Raw genomic sequence first — 12,747 nt, forward strand, 5'->3', positions numbered from 1 at the left:
CAGTCTCAGGCGGACATCCACCCCGTTCAGCAAATACTTTTCTTGCAACCACATGTCCAAATGCAAACGATCCATCAGTTCTAAACTTGTGTCGGCTCCCGTGATTCTCTTTCTTCGTTCTACAAATCCATCATTGTTGTCTTTCTTTTCATCAGTTTCCAATATTTCAAACTTGGTAGGTTCGTCAGCTTCCCATACCACACAGGCATTGAGATGAGTGTTCTTGGCATCTATTCCGTACGTCAAGAGATTTTCCAGGTAGGCACGATAAGGGTAAGTATCCATGCTGCTACTGACCAGTTTGTTATTCAAATACAAGTCCACTCCACTGAACAAGGAATGCATGAAATTGTTGACGGGAGCTACTGCTTCATCGTCTATAGCACCTCCAGTCTTATCTAGAATTTTGACTTTCAGGTACAAGTAACTGCTATTCAGATCGATGTAATCTTCGGGCTGTCCTTTGATTTCAAACTCGATGGGAGCGGAATCGGTCAGTGAGGAGACGGGGTGAAATTCCACCCACTGGGATTCTTGCATCGTCATCATGATGGGGGGCATGGCAAACAGATCCAGTTCCGTCTTGGAACAAGCGCAAGATTCTCGGTGCATCATGTTTTTTTGTCTCTTTTCTCAATAATCGAAAACGTCTCAGTCTCGAACGGTTCTTCTTTTCGTGGCCTTTCTCGCTTGAAGTCTGGTGAAAGGGTGTTTTCTTCGTCGTCTCTTTCTGCCTTGTCCTTGCTGAATGCCTGACTCGGTAGCGTGCAGGGCATTTATAGGTGTTTCTCGTTGGCCTAAAATGTCTTTGCCCGTTTGCAGCAAGACATTTTTGCCTGCCCTCATGAAGGCTTCTTTAGGGTTTTGTTTGTCGATGATGACATTTTGGAGAAATTCTTTGCCTTGCGTCAGTGCCGCATCTTTCAAGGCGTGCAATCCGCGTGTCACCATCGGTTTCAACACCGGGGCCACCGAACGAAAGGCCGATTTTAACATATCTCCTAAGCCGTGTCCTCGCTGTCGAGCAACCCCTCGGTACACTGGATACATGACTTAAGAGTCGTGAGAGAACCGTTTTCGAAAATGGAGTTTCACCGTGACTTTTCCTTTGGTGAATGAAATATTTTGTCCCAGATCTCCTTTTATAGCAATGTTGACCGTGTCCAAATACGACTTACTGACAGGCAAATAGTGAGGATGGACAAATTCGCGGTGGACTTGGTAAGTGTTTCCACCTTCCTCGTCAGTGTTCGTGGCAGAATCCACTTTGAAAGGAATGACACGCAGTAACGATACGGAGGTGTGTCCCACCACGTTGTACTCCACCACATCGGAATACACGAACATCAAATTCAGTCCTTGGTTCAGTTCTACCGGGGCACGAAATAACTTGCTAAAAGACTCGTTGTCGTAAACGATGGGTAATTCGTTTTTCTTGATCATGGTCTTTCTCATGTCCATGTCTCCGCCCAATATGTCAAACAATTCAGGACAAAATAAAATGGACAGGATTTTACTCCGTTCAAATTTCATCAAGAAGCGACGAGCTGCTTTGTGGTACTCCATGATGACATTTGACATGCTCCAAAGCTTTCAGAAACACGACATTAAACCTGGAGGTTATGGTGCTGACCAAATGTTGACCACTAAAATAATAGCCTGAGGGAATGAACAAGTGATAGGTGGTGTACTTTTGTGTACGGGTTTTCTTGTCATATTTGACATTGCTATCCATCCACTGTTGCATTTGCTCGTCATGAACTTCCACATCAAAAAAATTTTGATTGGGAAGGACATTGAGGACTTGGGTCGGGTGAATCATTTCTACTAAAGCCACTTCCCAATGGGCTTCGTGATCTAACTGGATGGCTTGAGGTAATTTGGCTGTGTAACAGCACAACGTGTTCTTGGGAAACACCTCCATGGAACTGTCACTGGGTAAGGTTAAGTAAAATTGGTTTTGGTGACTCATAATTCCAGAGTTCTGTGGCTGTCCGAGGGGTTACTGGACGTCAGAGGCGTGTCTCCGTCTAAAATGGGGTTCTGGTTGTGATTGAAGTGGTGACTGGCACTGGCACTGGACACAAGGTTCCCGGGGTTCCCGTTCGAGGTGAATTTCAGGGAGGGATTAGGAAGCAGGTAACCGATGCAACTGCTCAATAAAATGGTCCACAATTGTTTGTCTCCTTGTTGCAAACTCAAATTAGCGATGGCTGCCCCGATGACACAATACACCACGAAGATTTGGCAGAAAAAGACGATTTGCGTTTTAGGCACACGTTCTCCACACCACACCCACAAGGGTTGTTTTTGTAAATCTTGCACAGAAGAACTAGGCGAAGGAGGAGTGGTCGACGTAGCTGCGTCTGCTGTGTGAAAGGGCATGATGGTCACTTCTTTTTATAGTCGATGACTTGCGAAGCGTCGATCCAAGAATCAAAACTGGGTGGATATCCTTTCCAACGTACTTTGACTTCTTTGACACGTCGTTTGCCCACTTTACGGGTTCTGCGTTCGAGAATGCTTTCGATGTCGTACACGTCGTCTTCTTTTTTGGTGACACGTTGTAACTCGGGCAAATAAAACGTTCCTTTGAGCACTTCTCCGTTCATGTCTTCCAATTTATAGACGGCAGGATGACGGCCATGCACTCGTCCAGTGACGCGAAACAATTCGGTCGTCCAGTTAGGTAAGTAACCTTTGTCTAAAGTGCGCTTGGTTTTGCCAATGCGCACCCAATCTCCTACGACCAACTCTCCACTTTTCTTGGGGACAGCCCTCGTCGGGGACGCACCAAACAGGCGCTCAAACACCAACACTTCGTTCTCGGGAGTCACGTCTTGCGGGGCACGTCCGATGCTTCGATGGTAAGATTGGTTGTACGCTTGCACCAGGTGCGGTAAGATGTCGATGTACTTCAGAGTGTGGTGATGCGTAAAATATTTCCACATGCGTTCTTTCAAAGTGCGTTGAAAACGTTCCACGATGCTGGCTTTGGTTTCGGGATTCTCGGTGGTAAAAAAATGAATGTCACGTTTCTTTAATTCTTTTTGGAAAGCTTGGTTCAGAAATTCGGTGCCTTTGTCCGTTTGCCATCGAAGAGGGTGACGACCGCTTTGTTTCAACACCCGTTGCAGGGCTCGCACTAACTCGCTGCTCGATTTGGAAGTCAAGGGTACGACCCAAGCAAATTTGGAAAAGACGTCGATGACACAAAACAAATATTTGTAGCCACGATTGTAGCTGGCCAAATGAGAGACATCGGCTAAATCGGCTTGCCATTGATGATCGATGCCTTCCACTCGGGTGCGACATCTGGCAAACTTGCGTCGAATGGGTTTGTGTAAAGTGTAGGTAGCTTGTTCTTGTAACCATCGTTGCACTTGAGGTAAACGGAGACTTTTCAGTCGCGTTTTGGCAGCACGATACAATTTTTGAACTCCTGCGTAACCTGCAGGATGGGAGGGATCGTAGTAAATGCTGGCTAAGACTTTTTCCATTTTTTTTGTGTTGGTTGGTGTGTTAATAAGACACCCACTCTTGGAGGATGCTACTCTTTTTCTCTTGGGGTACTTTCTTGGATTGCAATGCTTTGCGTGTGCGGCCGGCAATAGGTGTCGAAGAGGAGGAGGATGTCTGAGCGGGGGATATCGGTTCTTGTTTCACTTCTGTCTTCACTTCTGTCTTCACTTTCTTTTTCTCTTGTGATGAGGAAGGGGTGGCCATCATCTTTTTAATCCATCCAATTCTGGAGGTATGTGGTGTTGTTAACTTGCGTACTTTTTCTGGTGGAGTTTGAAACCCTTCCTCTTGTTCTTCTCCCTTTTCTGTCTTGGTCACTGGTACTGGTGGTACTGGTACTGGTACTGGTGATGGTGCTGGACTTTTCATCAAGGTCTTAAAATCTTTCAGAGTGGGTAGAGCTGTTTCGTCTAAAGCTTTCTGGTGAAAGAGTTGCAGTCGTTGCAAGAGTTGACCGTACTTTTGCGATTTTTCTGTTTCGGACAAATCTTGGCGATCCATCAAGGACTCCAATTCGTGTTGTAACTGGGACATCTGGCTCAAATGGGGATTGGGAGGTAAATGCGGGGTGCGTTGTTCTTGCCACCGATGGTATTCCATCCATCGTTTGTAAGGCACTAAAGCTAGTTTTCGTCCTTCCATGGGGTTGTCAGGGGTCGATTCTGAGATCTTGGGACTTCCGAGGGCCTTTTTATCTTGCTCCCACCAGTCCTCCCAACATGGTTCCCAAGACTCCTTTCAGTATGGGGCCTAACAAGAGAGGTAAAATACCTCCACGTTGCACTAACATCTTCTTTTTTTGACGAATGGGAATTTTCTTTTGAACCATTTGGCGAAGAACGTGACGATGTTTGCCTAAGCATTGTTTCTGGTGTTTGGACAAAGGGATCGTGCCTTTCAAAACGTTCAAACAACATTCGCACACGGTATCGATGACCTCTTTGGAGGCTGTTTGAATGAGTTTTTTTCGTAGGGGTGGAGAAGTTTTGGACAGGACAGATAACATGTCCCCATGTTTGGCTAAACGTGGTGGCAGTCCTTTCCTTTTCTTTCCTTGGGGTTTTCTGGAGTGTGACATCTTTGAGTCGTCAGGAGCACCAAAAAACACTGATACCCGACTTCGTCACAGGCCTTTTTTATACTGGAACGCGTCGCCACTGATTGTCTTAACGTCGTATTAGTTTGAGGACAGGCATGACACGTCGTGCAGGGGTACGTAACGGACTAAATCGAGCCAGTTCTTGCTTGGACAAATCCAGCAAACTTTGTAACATGCCCGATCTTTCTTGAACTTTGATTTTGGGAGAAGATACTTTGTGAGCAGCAGCCACTGCCACTAAATTGGAAGGTCCTGCCACTGGGGAAGTTCTTTTGGGGGTCATCTACGGAGAAGTTCTTGGTGTGATCAACGTCTCCAAGTACTCTTCAGTTCTGGGTGTCATTAACGGAGAAGTGGACAAACGTGAAGCTGCCGGAGACGCAGTCACCGCCGTGGCAGGTCGTGGTTTGCGAGCGTAAGGTTGCGTCCTGGCCGAAGTGCCTCTCTTGCGACTAGTTTTCTGTGGACTTTTCTTTTTCTGGGGGCTTCTTTTCTTTTTCCGGGGTGGTGGTGGTGTCTGGTCAGAGGAGGGTCCTGCCACTGGAGAAGTTCTTTTTCGGGACCTGGTCTTTTTCTTCTTGGGGCTTCGTTGGACTTTTCTCTTGGGGATAACTTTGGGGGCATTAGGATCCCATCTTAAGAGTGAGCGAATGATGACCCCTCCTAGAGTACCGCTCCTTCCAGGTTTCAAAATGATTTGTTTTTTGGTTTGAGTGTCGATGCGGGGATCGGCCAGTTGGACCAAAGCGACTTTGTTTCGATCGAAAAAGCGTTTGGTTTGATGAGGAATCTGAATGATTCCTTGGAGTAATTGACGTGCCGTCGTAAGACTTCTTTGAGACTAGCTTCTAAGACACGAGATCGTGTTTGTGGATCTTTTTCTCGACTGATGCCATACAAGGCACGAATCAATTTGACGGGAAGATGCGACTGAAGGGACGTCATGTTCGCACTGAGAGTGAGATAGACGAAAAAGGGTCTGAGGTTTTTATAGATTTTTTTATGGGGAGTGAAATGAAGTCGAGGACGGAGACGTGTACAGGACAGGCCCTCCGTCTTGGCACCAGTGGTGAAACAAGTGGGTACGAAATCGCAAATCCTTGGGAGTCGTAGGTTTCAAATCGACGAGTAAATAGTCGTGTGGAGCTTGAGTGGCATCGTCGTACGCCTGAGTCAACCAAGGCGTTCCTAACTGTTTGGCTAAGACTTGCACTTGCGATTTATCTCGAGGGCTTTTAAACAAGACCACGTAATGCGCATTGAGACCGATGGTGCGATGGGCTTTACTTTGTTGAAACAAATTTTGGGTGATGTAAACGACACTGGCATTACGGTGATGCCCTTTGCGCGTGAACCACAGTTTAATTTCTTCTTCGTCTTCTCCTAACATGTCGTCGAAAATGACCAAATGGGTTAGACGGGAGTCAGAGACGATGCCATCGTCTTCTTTAGGAATGCCTTCCACAAACACGATGGAATCGCCTTGACTTTCTCGCAAGAGGCTGTTCGCCGATTGCCACTCTTTGTAACACCACACGATTCGTTGAGGTGGTCGATCGATCAAATGATGTTTATGTTCGATCAAACGTTTGACGAATTCGGTTTTGCCTGAACCGCTAGGTCCAGCAATGAGCATGTTAAAGGGATGGCGAAGATACAAAGCCTCCCAACTGGCACGATCTAAGTGTTCGTCGATGACTTTGACAGTAGAGGAAGAGGGAGCAGAGACAGCAGAGGTAGCCATGGTGTGAGAAATGTCACTTGTGACACGAAAACAAACAAGACAAGAGTTTATATAGTTTTTCAGAACACGTTTATTGAATGTTTTTTTCAAACATGAATACGAAAGACAAAACTACATAAAAGCCAAAGGCTTAAGTACAAGAATAAAAGGCACATGATAACCATGAACGTGGAATAAACACAAGTGTCTGTACAACATGTTTTGGGTAAAGTTCTAACCAGTTCTATAGTAGGGGTAAGGTCACACAAGTGTCCTCCCGAAAGGGTCTTTCAGGCCTGTCCACGAGAGTCCTGTCCTGGGTGACGGGTTCTTCTGGCACCGTCACTAACACAGGTTGAAAAGTAACTTTTTTCCTTGAATAACTCTCGTGCATACTGGGCCACCTCTTGTGTCCAAGCCTCAAAACCCTGGTCTCGGTGATGTCCAACATTTGACTCCTAACCAATCTGGTTTCTTCTTCGTCAACGACATGGCAAGTTACTTCAATGAACAATGAACTATCGATCTTGCCTAGGGTTCCTTTTTATATACAGACCAATACCGACGTGACCGTACGGTAAGGTGAAGTGATTGGGAAATCGCACTCGCTTCTGGTATACAATTTGATAGACTTTTTCCAAGGGTCGACTGACGATCTGGTGAGTGGGTAAACGTACAATCTTGTTCGGTTGATAGGTGGTCACTTTAAAGTTTCCATCCTCTCCCGATTGCAAGGCTTCTTTCAATACCCCAAAGTTGACCACTCGACTGGTACGATGATTCAGAGTCAGTCCTTTCACTTTGCACGTCGTGTGCACTTCTCCTTGTTTGTCCCGGTATTCGTAGCCGTAATTTTTGGGACCACCACTGACGAAACTTAGAAGCTTGTCGTCGGGATGCTCGTCTGTCCAGGCTCCCAAACGGTCTCCTTCGATGTCAGGGTGCTGTTGAATCGGGTGATGGATGTAAATGCAACTGTCCGTGTCAAAGTACAGGACGCGTTCTTCAAACAGTTCTAAAGCTTCGTACAATTTTAAGCGAGCATGAGCTGTCACGTAAGCCGCAATGATGACATTTCCAAAAGGGTCGTCTTGTACAAAGTCCAGATCTTCTTCGTAATTGACCAAGATTAAATCCTCTCGAACGACGTCCACGTGTTTCATGTATTTGGTTTTGTCGTGAATCATCTGGAAGTAGCGGGAAGGTTCTGTCAAATATTCCGTCTTGGGTAAACACGGTCGTTGTGCCATTTTACCCCACAAGCAATTTAACATCACTTTGGCAAACGATCGCCTGCCTTCGTTTTTTTCGATGTGGTCTAAAGAGATGCCTTCTTGTGCGGAGTATTTCTCTTTGAATTGTATTTGGTCTTCGGGAGTGTGACACCAGGAAGGATAGCCGCTGGCTTCTTGTTTCAGTTTCAGAAAGGCATCCACGTAGTCGGCGAAAATGCCTTCCTGAGTAGGGTCACCCTTGTGGTACTGTTGTGTCTTGGGAAAGTGGCAAATTTCGTAGACTTCTAACAGTTGGTATCCCATGTCCAGAGCTTTGAACAATTCCACGCTGACCCAGGTTCCCGTCAAGGCACGTTCTTCCTGGCTGTGATGGCAAGGTTGGTCCTGGTTGCACGTTTCGGCACAAGTACGGCACAAGGGAAACATCAGTTTGCCTTGACAATGGTGAGGTAAGACGGGATGGTATAGGTTCGTGGGAGGCAAAACTTTACACTTGATCAAGCCTTCGTATTGTCGAATGTTTTTCAGGTCGATGTGTTCCGTGAACAATCGCGGGTGCCCTACAGGAAAGCGACAATATTTGCACACGTAGGGATACAGCGAACACACGTCCAAGTATTTGATTTCTTCTCCTTTCTCTTCGTCGGCTTGGTACAGCAAACAGGTGGCATTGCTCCTTCCTCCGTACAAACTATCCCTCGGGTTCAACGGGTCCATGAACTGGTAACTTTCCACGAGGCGTTTAAACTCGGGATCGGTTTTCAAACAGTGATCGTACTCGTGTTCCCACATTTCCACCACTTGGTATCCTTGCTGTTCTAACTTTAGGCGTCGGTGACAAGTGTCCTGGTACAAGTCTTCAATGGTTCGTTGCAAAAACTGATTTTTAGTGTCACGGTCAGGGTAACAGACGGGACATCCGTGAAATAAGCATCCGTTAAACTCGTACACGATCTTGGGGTTTTCTAAGTCCCAGCCATCGACCGAATACGTTCCGATGGTCTTTTCGCCTCCTCCGTTGTGGGCATTCTGAATCCATTTGTCTTCCTTGTCGCACAAGTAATGTAACCAACGTAGGGCTTTGACCGAGTATTGACGCTTGACATAATGGGTCGTTTGAGGACTGATGACAGCCACGGTGTTTTCAGGCATGAATCGTTGGCGGTACACTAAGGAACACGCTTTGGCAATGGTGCAAGCTTCTTTCAAAGGATCGACCCCTCCGTGTTCCATGAACAGTTCTCGAAATTTTCCACAGCAACGTCGTAAAATGTCCACGTCGGAACGACAATACTTTAACATTTCTTCCTGAAAGTCGAAGGGGTCAGAGGCATGAGCCTGGTACCAAGCGTAGAAAGCTTCTCGTTGTTCGGTACGCATGTTGTCGGGGTCGTAATAGTGAGCCTCAGTTAAATGGGGTAGAACGGCATGTTGATTGGCTTCCGTATTGAAAAAGTGTGGAAAGTACCCTTTAGCCATTTCTGTCATTCCAAACGTTTTAGGCATTCGACTCAAAGGCATGGCCAAGTAGCTCATCGAACCTTTAAACTGTACTTGTCCCACTTGCATGAAAATGATTTTGGCTCCGTTCAAAGTGACTTTAGGGCGTTCGGTGCCTTGTTCCGTATAGTATCTGAGAAGAAACTGTCCATCGTATCCGGAGAAATTGTGAGCCATCACCGTGGCATGACGATGACAATCTCCGTAACGTTCGATGTCCTCTTGGCTCCACGTCTTGTCGATGTGGTCTAAGACCCATTGGGCAAAATCGGCTAACGTGTTTGGTCCTCGAAAGATTTTTTCACGTCCTCCAGGAATCTTGCTGCAGTGAGGGCAATGACTGAAGATAGGTTCTTGAATGCACTTCTCGCACGCTCGATGAGCCACGCAGAAATTAGGAATTTGAATGCCGGTCTCTTGCATGCATTCGAAATCGAAAAAGATGAAATTGCCTTTCTTCTTGTGACCGTCCTCTTCCTCTGGTGGGGGTTGGTATTTTTGCACGTAACATTCGTGTTCCAAGTCCACGATGTGGTGACAAATGTGACATTTTTTCTTTCCTTGACATACGTGTGCCTTGGTACTATTGGTACGTATGCCTTGTCCACACGTAGGGCACAATCTCAGGAGTTGACAAGCACATTTCTTCTGTGAACCTTGTGTTTTCAAATGTTGCTGGTAACAGGTAGGGCTGACAAACGTGCGCAGACAAGTTGAACAAGGCACTGGTTCTTCGCTCAGACAGGGTGGAGAGGCCAAACATCCTGGGCATTTCCATCCATAAGACTTGTGTTGCTCTCGATTGTTATAACCATAATCACATTTCTCACAATAATAACCGTATCCCAGGAATCCAGTGATAGTGGTAATGGTATCGAAATGTTCATCGTGATAATAGACATGAATGTATTTTCCGTCCTTAAAATCTTGGCCTCGAAACAACAGAGTTCCACGCATTTCTTGAGGGTGCACTTTCAAGGTGTAGCGCGGAGCTAGGGCATCTTGCAATTTTTGCATCTCAGGAATGCCACAGGGTGTGTCTTTGGACAGTCCGGCTTGTTGTAACAGGAGTTCTGCTTCATTTCGTTGTTTGGCTCGATCGGATCGTTGAATAGTTTTCCAGGTTCTTTTCCATTCTACCGTGTCGTTCTTGTTGGCATAGGTTCGTCCCACCACGATGGCACGTGCTAAACACATCTGGTCTTGAGGGTTGTGAATTCGGACGAGACTTGTTTTGGTGTTGCGAAGGTTGTCCACCAATAACATCTTTTTGCGTCCTGTCCCTTGAGGAAGAGAGGTGGGCCATTTTCAGTGTGGCTTTACCATCGGTGATGTCAAACTGGTCATTAGATTGTTGTACGTGTTGAATCTTGTCCATGATTTTGGAAGGGGTTAGTTCTGCGGGTCTGCTAAACTCGATCCAAACAGGGGATTTCAAACCGTCGTGATCTATGGATAGTGTCAAGCGATCGTCTTCTTTGGGTTGACATTGTCGCTTGAGTGCGGTGAGCAAAGAATCCCACATCTCGGTGATAAACCCTTCTGCTTTCTCCAAGGGTACGTCGGCCTTGAAATCTTTAAACTTCACCGTGTAGGTGTAAGCCGTGGTTCTAAATTTTCTAGAGGAGCGCTTTTCCGTCTCTCGAATGGAATAGTACTTTTCAGGGTTGACTAAGGGTGATGAACTTTGTTTAGAGGGTTCGGATTCTGGTTCACTCATGTCCTCTTCAAAATCACTGGCATGAATTTGTGCCAAGATTTCAGCCCTGGTACGAGGCGATAGATCACGTTTCTGCCTCTTACTTTCTTCTTCTTCTTTCTTCTCGAATGAATAGGATCGTTTCATGTTGAGTGCAAAACGTCAAATGACCCAAGTTCAAACACCATAGACTAATTTATAGTCATGGCAAACCAGCATATATAAAAAGGGTGTGTCTTGTCCTTTCACTATTCATTTCACTCTCAAACCGAGGAGAACGATGGAAGAGACTAGCCAAATCGAACGTTTCGTCAGAGCTTTGCGAGGTGTCATTAGAAAATTCTCTTCAGACCAGCCGACAGACTACTCTCCTTCCTTTCGAGATAAGAGTCAGGATACTTGCTATATCTGTCAGAAGAAAGGGCATTGGTCTTCAGAGTGTCCAGACCGTCAAAAAAGAAAAAGAACAGGGGCTAAAAAAGACAAAAGTCAAGATACCTGTTATTATTGTAAAGAAAAAGGACATTGGTCTCCAGATTGCCCAAAAAAGAAACAAGAGGAGTCAGAAGAAAAGAAGGATTCTTCAGAAGAAGAGAGGGTTTCTTCGGACGAAGAGAGGGATTCTTCGAAAGAAGAGAGGGATTCTTCAGAGGAAGAAAGAAGACAATTCTATTTAAAAGAAGCAAAGAAACAGGAGAAGAAAAGAAGGGAAGAAAATGAGGAAAAAACGGTGAAGAAATTCAAAAAACAGAGAGACTAAACAAGGAGAAAGAAGTCAATGAACTTTTAATTAAAGTGTTGTGCTGTGAATTGGATTGTAAAAAATGGATAAAAGAATACATGAATGATATAAGGTAAGTGTCTTTGAGTTTTGATTTTAAAATAAGAAGCTACACTCACGCACTCATACACACGCACTCATACACAGACACGTACTATAAGGGTAAAATGGGTGGGGTTTATTTTTGAGTTATTGGCAAATTGAAATTATATTTCTTTTCGAGAAATGTGGGTGGCCCTGAAAAGGGCCTTTTTATTTTGGTGTAGGGGTGAGTTTAACCAATCAACTTTAACTGCCTTAAGCCTTTGCCACGGCCAAGGCCTACTTCTGATGATTGGGTTGAAATCACTAAGGGTGGTACGACAGGCTTAGTCACAGGGTTGGCGTGTTTAGCTCGGGAAGGTCGTATTCTCTTCGGTCGTGATAAAGAAGTCTGATACATTTGTTTCAGACTTCTTAACTCCGCTAAAATGTCCAACAGTACCGTAGCCGTTTGATTTTCACCCTCTTGTTTCTTTGCTGCTACTTCTTCTTGCTGTTGTTGCTGTTGTTTTTTTTTCTTACCTCTTCTTGTTGCTGTTGCTATTGCTGTAGGAGAAAAGCTTGTTCCGCTTCCTTTTGTCGTTGCATAAATTTCTCCAATTCTTCTTTCTGTCTCTGTCTAAAATTCTCCACTTGCGGTAATGAAGAAGGTAACGAAGGTTCCGGAACAAATTCTTGCGAGGTAAGAAAATCCACAAAATCCCAATGTACCTCTTCTGAAAGTAAGTCCGGGTTCCCTTGGGCAGTCTCCCCTGCTGGTGCACCCCAATGGATCGTTTTCTGAGTTTCCGTCATGTTGAATCACTGTCACATAGATTGACTGCACACAAGCGCTAACGAATCTATATATACCACGTGACGTCACAGACTGCTCTCTTCGGATTGGATGCGAGCTGACTGAATTTTGTAATGCGTGTTCGGATTGGTGAATGAATTCAATCCGTTTCAATCCTTCCTGTACCTATAAATAAGCGCAGTTCACTGCATTGATTCACTTGTTCTCGTCGCTTCAAGATGTGGACCGATGTGCAATCTTCTACGCTTGTGTCTTCCATGATGTTCCGGACGGACATGCTCATGTATGTCCGATCCAAGTGGACCGTTGTCCACAGGACAAACACCAGCCTGTGGATACGTAGGATCTAC

This window comes from Sinohyriopsis cumingii, chromosome 1, assembly GCF_028554795.1.
Source record: "Sinohyriopsis cumingii isolate HCF-2022 chromosome 1, ASM2855479v2, whole genome shotgun sequence".
NCBI lineage: Eukaryota > Metazoa > Mollusca > Bivalvia > Unionida > Unionidae > Sinohyriopsis > Sinohyriopsis cumingii.